The sequence below is a fragment of the Pristiophorus japonicus genome, chromosome 1, assembly GCF_044704955.1.
Source record: "Pristiophorus japonicus isolate sPriJap1 chromosome 1, sPriJap1.hap1, whole genome shotgun sequence".
NCBI classification, from domain to species: Eukaryota; Metazoa; Chordata; class Chondrichthyes; family Pristiophoridae; genus Pristiophorus; species Pristiophorus japonicus.
The window spans coordinates 202,616,702-202,625,020 of NC_091977.1; the positions used below are offsets into that span (position 1 = coordinate 202,616,702).

Sequence of the window (8,319 nt, forward strand, 5' to 3'; positions counted from 1 at the left end):
CCGAGGGGGAAGATGGGGGGGGGGGATGCGAGGGAGGGCGAGGGGAGGGCGAGGAGTGATGCGAGGGAGGGCGAGGGGAGTGATGCGAGGGAGGGCGAGGGGAGTGATGCGAGGGAGGGCGAGGGGAGTGATGCGAGGGAGGGCGAGGGGAGTGATGCGAGGGAGGGCGAGGGGAGTGATGCGAGGGAGGGCGAGGGGAGTGATGCGAGGGAGGGCGAGGGGAGTGATGCGAGGGAGGGCGAGGGGAGTGATGCGAGGGAGGGCGAGGGGAGTGATGCGAGGGAGGGCGAGGGGAGTGATGCGAGGGAGGGCGAGGGAGTGATGCGAGGGAGGGCGAGGGGAGTGATGGAGGCGAGGGGAGTGATGCGGGGGGCGAGGGGAGTGATGCGAGGGAGGGCGAGGGGAGTGATGCGAGGGAGGGCGAGGGGAGTGATGCGAGGGAGGGCGAGGGGAGTGATGCGAGGGAGGGCGAGGGGAGTGATGCGAGGGAGGGCGAGGGGAGTGATGCGAGGGAGGGCGAGGGGAGTGATGCGAGGGAGGGCGAGGGGAGTGATGCGAGGGAGGGCGAGGGGAGTGATGCGAGGGAGGGCGAGGGGAGTGATGCGAGGGAGGGCGAGGGGAGTGATGCGAGGGAGGGCGAGGGGAGTGATGCGAGGGAGGGCGAGGGGAGTGATGCGAGGGAGGGCGAGGGGAGTGATGCGAGGGAGGGCGAGGGGAGTGATGCGAGGGAGGGCGAGGGGAGTGATGCGAGGGAGGCGAGGGGAGTGATGCGAGGGAGGGCGAGGGGAGTGATGCGAGGGAGGCGAGGGGAGTGATGCGAGGGAGGGCGAGGGGAGTGATGCGAGGGAGGGCGAGGGGAGTGATGCGAGGGAGGGCGAGGGGAGTGATGCGAGGGAGGGCGAGGGGAGTGATGCGAGGGAGGGCGAGGGGAGTGATGCGAGGGAGGGCGAGGGGAGTGATGCGAGGGAGGGCGAGGGGAGTGATGCGAGGGAGGGCGAGGGGAGTGATGCGAGGGAGGGCGAGGGGAGTGATGCGAGGGAGGGCGAGGGGAGTGATGCGAGGGAGGGCGAGGGGAGTGATGCGAGGGAGGGCGAGGGGAGTGATGCGAGGGAGGGCGAGGGGAGTGATGCGAGGGAGGGCGAGGGGAGTGATGCGAGGGAGGGCGAGGGGAGTGATGCGAGGGAGGGCGAGGGGAGTGATGCGAGGGAGGGCCGAGGGGAGTGATGCGAGGGAGGCCGAGGGGAGTGATGCGAGGGAGGGCCGAGGGGAGTGATGCGAGGGAGGCCGAGGGGAGTGATGCGAGGGAGGCCGAGGGGAGTGATGCGAGGGAGGCCGAGGGGAGTGATGCGGGGGAGGCCGAGGGGAGTGATGCGGGGGAGGCCGAGGGGAGTGATGCGGGGAGGCCGAGGGGAGTGATGCGGGGGAGGCCGAGGGGAGTGATGCGAGGGGAGGCCGAGGGGAGTGATGCGGGGGAGGCCGAGGGGAGTGATGCGAGGGGAGGCCGAGGGGAGTGATGCGAGGGAGGCCGAGGGGAGTGATGCGGGGAGGCCGAGGGGAGTGACGATGCGAGGGAGGCCGAGGGGAGTGATGCGAGGGAGGCCGAGGGGAGTGATGCGAGGGAGGCCGAGGGGAGTGATGCGAGGGAGGCCGAGGGGAGTGATGCGAGGGAGGCCGAGGGGAGTGATGCGAGGGAGGCCGAGGGGAGTGATGCGAGGGAGGCCGAGGGGAGTGATGCGAGGGAGGCCGAGGGGAGTGATGCGAGGGAGGCCGAGGGGAGTGATGCGAGGGAGGCCGAGGGGAGTGATGCGAGGGAGGCCGAGGGGAGTGATGCGAGGGAGGCCGAGGGGAGTGATGCGAGGGAGGCCGAGGGGAGTGATGCGAGGGAGGCCGAGGGGAGTGATGCGAGGGAGGCCGAGGGGAGTGATGCGAGGGAGGCCGAGGGGAGTGATGCGAGGGAGGCCGAGGGGAGTGATGCGAGGGAGGCCGAGGGGAGTGATGCGAGGGAGGCCGAGGGGAGTGATGCGAGGGAGGCCGAGGGGAGTGATGCGAGGGAGGCCGAGGGGAGTGATGCGAGGGAGGCCGAGGGGAGTGATGCGAGGGAGGCCGAGGGGAGTGATGCGAGGGAGGCCGAGGGGAGTGATGCGAGGGAGGCCGAGGGGAGTGATGCGAGGGAGGCCGAGGGGAGTGATGCGAGGGAGGCCGAGGGGAGTGATGCGAGGGAGGCCGAGGGGAGTGATGCGAGGGAGGCCGAGGGGAGTGATGCGAGGGAGGCCGAGGGGAGTGATGCGAGGGAGGCCGAGGGGAGTGATGCGAGGGAGGCCGAGGGGAGTGATGCGAGGGAGGCCGAGGGGAGTGATGCGAGGGAGGCCGAGGGGAGTGATGCGAGGGAGGCCGAGGGGAGTGATGCGAGGGAGGCCGAGGGGAGTGATGCGAGGGAGGCCGAGGGGAGTGATGCGAGGGAGGCCGAGGGGAGTGATGCGAGGGAGGCCGAGGGGAGTGATGCGAGGGAGGCCGAGGGGAGTGATGCGAGGGAGGCCGAGGGGAGTGATGCGAGGGAGGCCGAGGGGAGTGATGCGAGGGAGGCCGAGGGGAGTGATGCGAGGGAGGCCGAGGGGAGTGATGCGAGGGAGGCCGAGGGGAGTGATGCGAGGGAGGCCGAGGGGAGTGATGCGAGGGAGGCCGAGGGGAGTGATGCGAGGGAGGCCGAGGGGAGTGATGCGAGGGAGGCCGAGGGGAGTGATGCGAGGGAGGGCCGAGGGGAGTGATGCGAGGGAGGGCGAGGGGAGTGATGCGAGGGAGGGCGAGGGGAGTGATGCGAGGGAGGGCGAGGGGAGTGATGCGAGGGAGGCGAGGGGAGTGATGCGAGGGAGGGCGAGGGGAGTGATGCGAGGGAGGGCGAGGGGAGTGATGCGAGGGAGGGCGAGGGGAGTGATGCGAGGGAGGGCGAGGGGAGTGATGCGAGGGAGGGCGAGGGGAGTGATGCGAGGGAGGGCGAGGGGAGTGATGCGAGGGAGGGCGAGGGGAGTGATGCGAGGGAGGGCGAGGGGAGTGATGCGAGGGAGGGCGAGGGGAGTGATGCGAGGGAGGGCGAGGGGAGTGATGCGAGGGAGGGCGAGGGGAGTGATGCGAGGGAGGGCGAGGGGAGTGATGCGAGGGGAGGGCGAGGGGAGTGATGCGAGGGAGGGCGAGGGGAGTGATGCGAGGGAGGGCGAGGGGAGTGATGCGGGGGAGGGCGAGGGGAGTGATGCGAGGGAGGGCGAGGGGAGTGATGCGGGGGAGGGCGAGGGGAGTGATGCGGGGGAGGGCGAGGGGAGTGATGCGGGGGAGGGCGAGGGGAGTGATGCGGGGGAGGGCGAGGGGAGTGATGCGGGGGAGGCCGAGGGGAGTGATGCGGGGGAGGCCGAGGGGAGTGATGCGGGGGAGGCCGAGGGGAGTGATGCGGGGGAGGCCGAGGGGAGTGATGCGGGGGAGGCCGAGGGGAGTGATGCGGGGGAGGCCGAGGGGAGTGATGCGGGGAGGCCGAGGGGAGTGATGCGGGGGAGGCCGAGGGGAGTGATGCGGGGGAGGCCGAGGGGAGTGATGCGGGGGAGGCCGAGGGGAGTGATGCGGGGAGGCCGAGGGGAGTGATGCGAGGGAGGCCGAGGGGAGTGATGCGAGGGAGGCCGAGGGGAGTGATGCGAGGGAGGCCGAGGGGAGTGATGCGAGGGAGGCCGAGGGGAGTGATGCGAGGGAGGCCGAGGGGAGTGATGCGAGGGAGGCCGAGGGGAGTGATGCGAGGGAGGCCGAGGGGAGTGATGCGAGGGAGGCCGAGGGGAGTGATGCGAGGGAGGCCGAGGGGAGTGATGCGAGGGAGGCCGAGGGGAGTGATGCGAGGGAGGCCGAGGGGAGTGATGCGAGGGAGGCCGAGGGGAGTGATGCGAGGGAGGCCGAGGGGAGTGATGCGAGGGAGGCCGAGGGGAGTGATGCGAGGGAGGCCGAGGGGAGTGATGCGAGGGAGGCCGAGGGGAGTGATGCGAGGGAGGCCGAGGGGAGTGATGCGAGGGAGGCCGAGGGGAGTGATGCGAGGGAGGCCGAGGGGAGTGATGCGAGGGAGGCCGAGGGGAGTGATGCGAGGGAGGCCGAGGGGAGTGATGCGAGGGAGGCCGAGGGGAGTGATGCGAGGGAGGCCGAGGGGAGTGATGCGAGGGAGGCCGAGGGGAGTGATGCGAGGGAGGCCGAGGGGAGTGATGCGAGGGAGGCCGAGGGGAGTGATGCGAGGGAGGCCGAGGGGAGTGATGCGAGGGAGGCCGAGGGGAGTGATGCGAGGGAGGCCGAGGGGAGTGATGCGAGGGAGGCCGAGGGGAGTGATGCGAGGGAGGCCGAGGGGAGTGATGCGAGGGAGGCCGAGGGGAGTGATGCGAGGGAGGCCGAGGGGAGTGATGCGAGGGAGGCCGAGGGGAGTGATGCGAGGGAGGCCGAGGGGAGTGATGCGAGGGAGGCCGAGGGGAGTGATGCGAGGGAGGCCGAGGGGAGTGATGCGAGGGAGGCCGAGGGGAGTGATGCGAGGGAGGCCGAGGGGAGTGATGCGAGGGAGGCCGAGGGGAGTGATGCGAGGGAGGCCGAGGGGAGTGATGCGAGGGAGGCCGAGGGGAGTGATGCGAGGGAGGCCGAGGGGAGTGATGCGAGGGAGGCCGAGGGGAGTGATGCGAGGGAGGCCGAGGGGAGTGATGCGAGGGAGGCCGAGGGGAGTGATGCGAGGGAGGCCGAGGGGAGTGATGCGAGGGAGGCCGAGGGGAGTGATGCGAGGAGGGCGGGGAGTGATGCGAGGGAGGCCGAGGGGAGTGATGCGAGGGAGGCCGAGGGGAGTGATGCGAGGGAGGCCGAGGGGAGTGATGCGAGGGAGGCCGAGGGGAGTGATGCGAGGGAGGCCGAGGGGAGTGATGCGAGGGAGGCCGAGGGGAGTGATGCGAGGGAGGCCGAGGGGAGTGATGCGAGGGAGGCCGAGGGGAGTGATGCGAGGGAGGCCGAGGGGAGTGATGCGAGGGAGGCCGAGGGGAGTGATGCGAGGGAGGCCGAGGGGAGTGATGCGAGGGAGGCCGAGGGGAGTGATGCGAGGGAGGCTGAGGGGAGTGATGTGAGGGGATTGATGCGAGGGAGGGTGAGGGGATTGATGCGAGGGAGGGTGAGGGGATTGATGCGAGGGAGGGTGAGGGGAGTGATGCGAGGGAGGGTGAGGGGAGTGATGCGAGGGAGGGTGAGGGGAGTGATGCGAGGGAGGCTGAGGGGAGTGATGCGAGGGGATTGATGCGAGGGAGGGTGAGGGGGATTGATGCGAGGGAAGGTGAGGGGAGTGATGCGAGGGGGGGTGAGGGGAGTGATGCGAGGGGGGGTGAGGGGAGTGATGCGAGGGAGGGTGAGGGGAGTGATGCGAGGGAGGGTGAGGGGAGTGATGCGAGGGAGGGTGAGGGGAGTGATGCGAGGGGATTGATGTGAGGGAGGGTGAGGGAGGGTGAGGGGAGTGATGCGATGGGGGGTGAGGGGAGTAATGCGATGGGGGGTGAGGGGAGTGATGCGAGGGAGGGTGAGGGGAGTGATGCGAGGGGGGAATTGAGGGTGTGATGTGAGGGGAATGATGCGAGGGAGGGTGAGGGGAGTGATGCGAGGGGGGGATTGAGGGTGTGATGTGAGGGGAGTGATGCGAGGGAGGGTGAGGGGAGTGATGCGAGGGGGGATTGAGGGTGTGATGTAGGGGAGTGATGCGAGGGAGGGTGAGGGGAGTGATGCGAGGGGGGGATTGAGGGTGTGATGTGAGGGGAGTGATGCGAGGGAGGGTGAGGGGAGTGATGCGAGGGGGGGATTGAGGGTGTGATGTGAGGGGAGTGATGCGAGGGAGGGTGAGGGGAGTGATGCGAGGGGGGGATTGAGGGTGTGATGTGAGGGGAGTGATGCGAGGGGATTGATGTGAGGGAGGGTGAGGGGAGTGATGCGAGGGGATTGATGTGAGGGAGGGTGAGGGAGGGTGAGGGAGGGTGAGGGGAGTGATGCGATGGGGGGTGAGGGGAGTGATGCGAGGGGGGAATTGAGGATGTGATGTGAGGGGAGTGATGCGAGGGAGGGTGAGGGGAGTGATGCGAGGGGGGGATTGAGGGTGTGATGTGAGGGGAGTGATGCGAGGGAGGGTGAGGGGAGTGATGCGAGGGGGGGATTGAGGGTGTGATGTGAGGGGAGTGATGCGAGGGAGGGTGAGGGGAGTGATGCGAGGGGGGGATTGAGGGTGTGATGTGAGGGGAATGATGCGAGGGAGGGTGAGGGGAGTGATGCGAGGTGGGGATTGAGGGTGTGATGTGAGGGGAGTGATGCGAGGGAGGGTGAGGGGAGTGATGCGAGGGGGGATTGAGGGTGTGATGTGAGGGGAGTGATGCGAGGGAGGGTGAGGGGAGTGATGCGAGGGGGGGATTGAGGGTGTGATGTGAGGGGAGTGATGCGAGGGAGGGTGAGGGGAGTGATGCGAGGGGGGGATTGAGGGTGTGATGTGAGGGGAGTGATGCGAGGGGATTGATGTGAGGGAGGGTGAGGGGAGTGATGCGAGGGGATTGATGTGAGGGAGGGTGAGGGGAGTGATGCGATGGGGGGTGAGGGGAGTGATGCGAGGGGGGAATTGAGGATGTGATGTGAGGGGAGTGATGCGAGGGAGGGTGAGGGGAGTGATGCGAGGGGGGGATTGAGGGTGTGATGTGAAGGGAGTGATGCGAGGGAGGGTGAGGGGAGTGATGCGAGGGGGGGATTGAGGGTGTGATGTGAAGGGAGTGATGCGAGGGAGGGTGAGGGGAGTGATGCGAGGGGGGGATTGAGGGTGTGATGTGAGGGGAGTGATGTGAGGGGAGTGATGCGAGGGAGGGTGAGGGGAGTGATGCGGGGGGGGATTGAGGGTGTGATGTGAGGGGAGTGATGCGAGGGAGGGTGAGGGGAGTGATGCGAGGGGGGGATTGAGGGTGTGATGTGAGGGGAGTGATGCGAGGGAGGGTGAGGGGAGTGATGCGAGGGGGGGATTGAGGGTGTGATGTGAGGGGAGTGATGCGAGGGAGGGTGAGGGGAGTGATGCGAGGGGGGGATTGAGGGTGTGATGTGAGGGGAGTGATGCGAGGGAGGGTGAGCCTCTCCTCTCTCTCGCGCTCCCTTTGCTTACTCACCCTCCCGCTCCGGGCCTGTCCCCGCACACAGCCGGCCCCCTCCCGGCCCTCGCCCCGAACACGCCCACGGCACAGGCCGGTCTCTCAGGCTGGGCCACTCACCCGGCGGGCGGACAGACGGCGAAACTCCCCGGCGGTGCTGGTCTCAGTCCCGGCCCGGCTCCAGCTCCGGCTCCCGGTCTGTCGGCGAGTGAATGAGTAACCTTTCACCCCACCCACTGCAGCCGCAAAACACTTCCGGGACACCAGCAACACAGACAGACAGAGAGGGAGCGAGAGAGAGACAGCAAGGTGCAGGCAGCACTGCAGAGTCAGTCCAGAGAGAATAGCAACTAGCCAGCTACCAGCAATCAGTGTACTTACAGGTTACTCTGCAGAATTAGCAGTCAGTGCGGCTAGGTTCACTGCACAGAGCAGAGAGTCTATCAACTAACCAGCAGTGAATGCACTGACAGCTTATTTTGTAGAATTGTGACATCCAACTGCGCTGAGCACAGAAAGAGACTAACAACTAGCCAGCTACCAGCAGTAAAAACCCATCTCAAATCTAGAAGGCCATCTTGGACTGTCTCCGAAACCCATCAGCAATCTCCCCTCAGCCTTGATGACCAATGACGAAATGCTTGGAAGAATTGTGACATACAGAATGGATTCCTTATGGAGGACCCCTCAGTATAACATGAAAGATCAAACCTTCCTCGCAAACAGTGGACAACCATCAACCGCCTCAGGTCATGGTAGATGCTGCCACCTTCTCCATAGATGGAAGATTAAAGCATTCCCATCATGCGACTGGAGCTCCTAATCAGATCCTGGAGCACATCATTGAGCACTGCTCTCAGGAAATTTGCAGGCAGCCTGCAGGATATCCACGCTGTTACACCAGAACCTTTGGCCTGGATATCCAACTTAGATATTGACGTTTGATTTGCTTTGCTACTAGCTTACGAAAGAAGAAGTGCACTGACTGGTTACTCTGCAGAATTAACAGTCAGTGATGTGACCTCCACTGCACAGTGCAGGGTCTAGCAACTAGCCAGCTACCATCATAGAGTCCTACAACAAAAGGAGGCCATTCCTACAGTCGTGTGTGTGCTGATTCTTTGAAAGAGCTATCCAATTTAGTCGCACACCCCAGCTTTTTCCCCAC

General features: G+C 66.7%; 1 protein-coding gene across 4 annotated transcripts in view; it reads right to left on the bottom strand.

The window, feature by feature from the left end:
• Positions 1–7,398, bottom strand: part of uba6 (ubiquitin like modifier activating enzyme 6) — a 180,739-nt gene extending 173,341 nt beyond the window's left edge. For all 4 annotated transcript variants that reach the window (XM_070886180.1, XM_070886172.1, XM_070886154.1 and 1 more), the window contains exon 1: positions 7,272–7,398. The gene's annotated coding sequence lies outside the window, so the exon portion shown is untranslated. The remainder of the gene's footprint in view (positions 1–7,271) is intronic.
• Between the last annotated feature and the right edge of the window lie 921 nt (positions 7,399–8,319).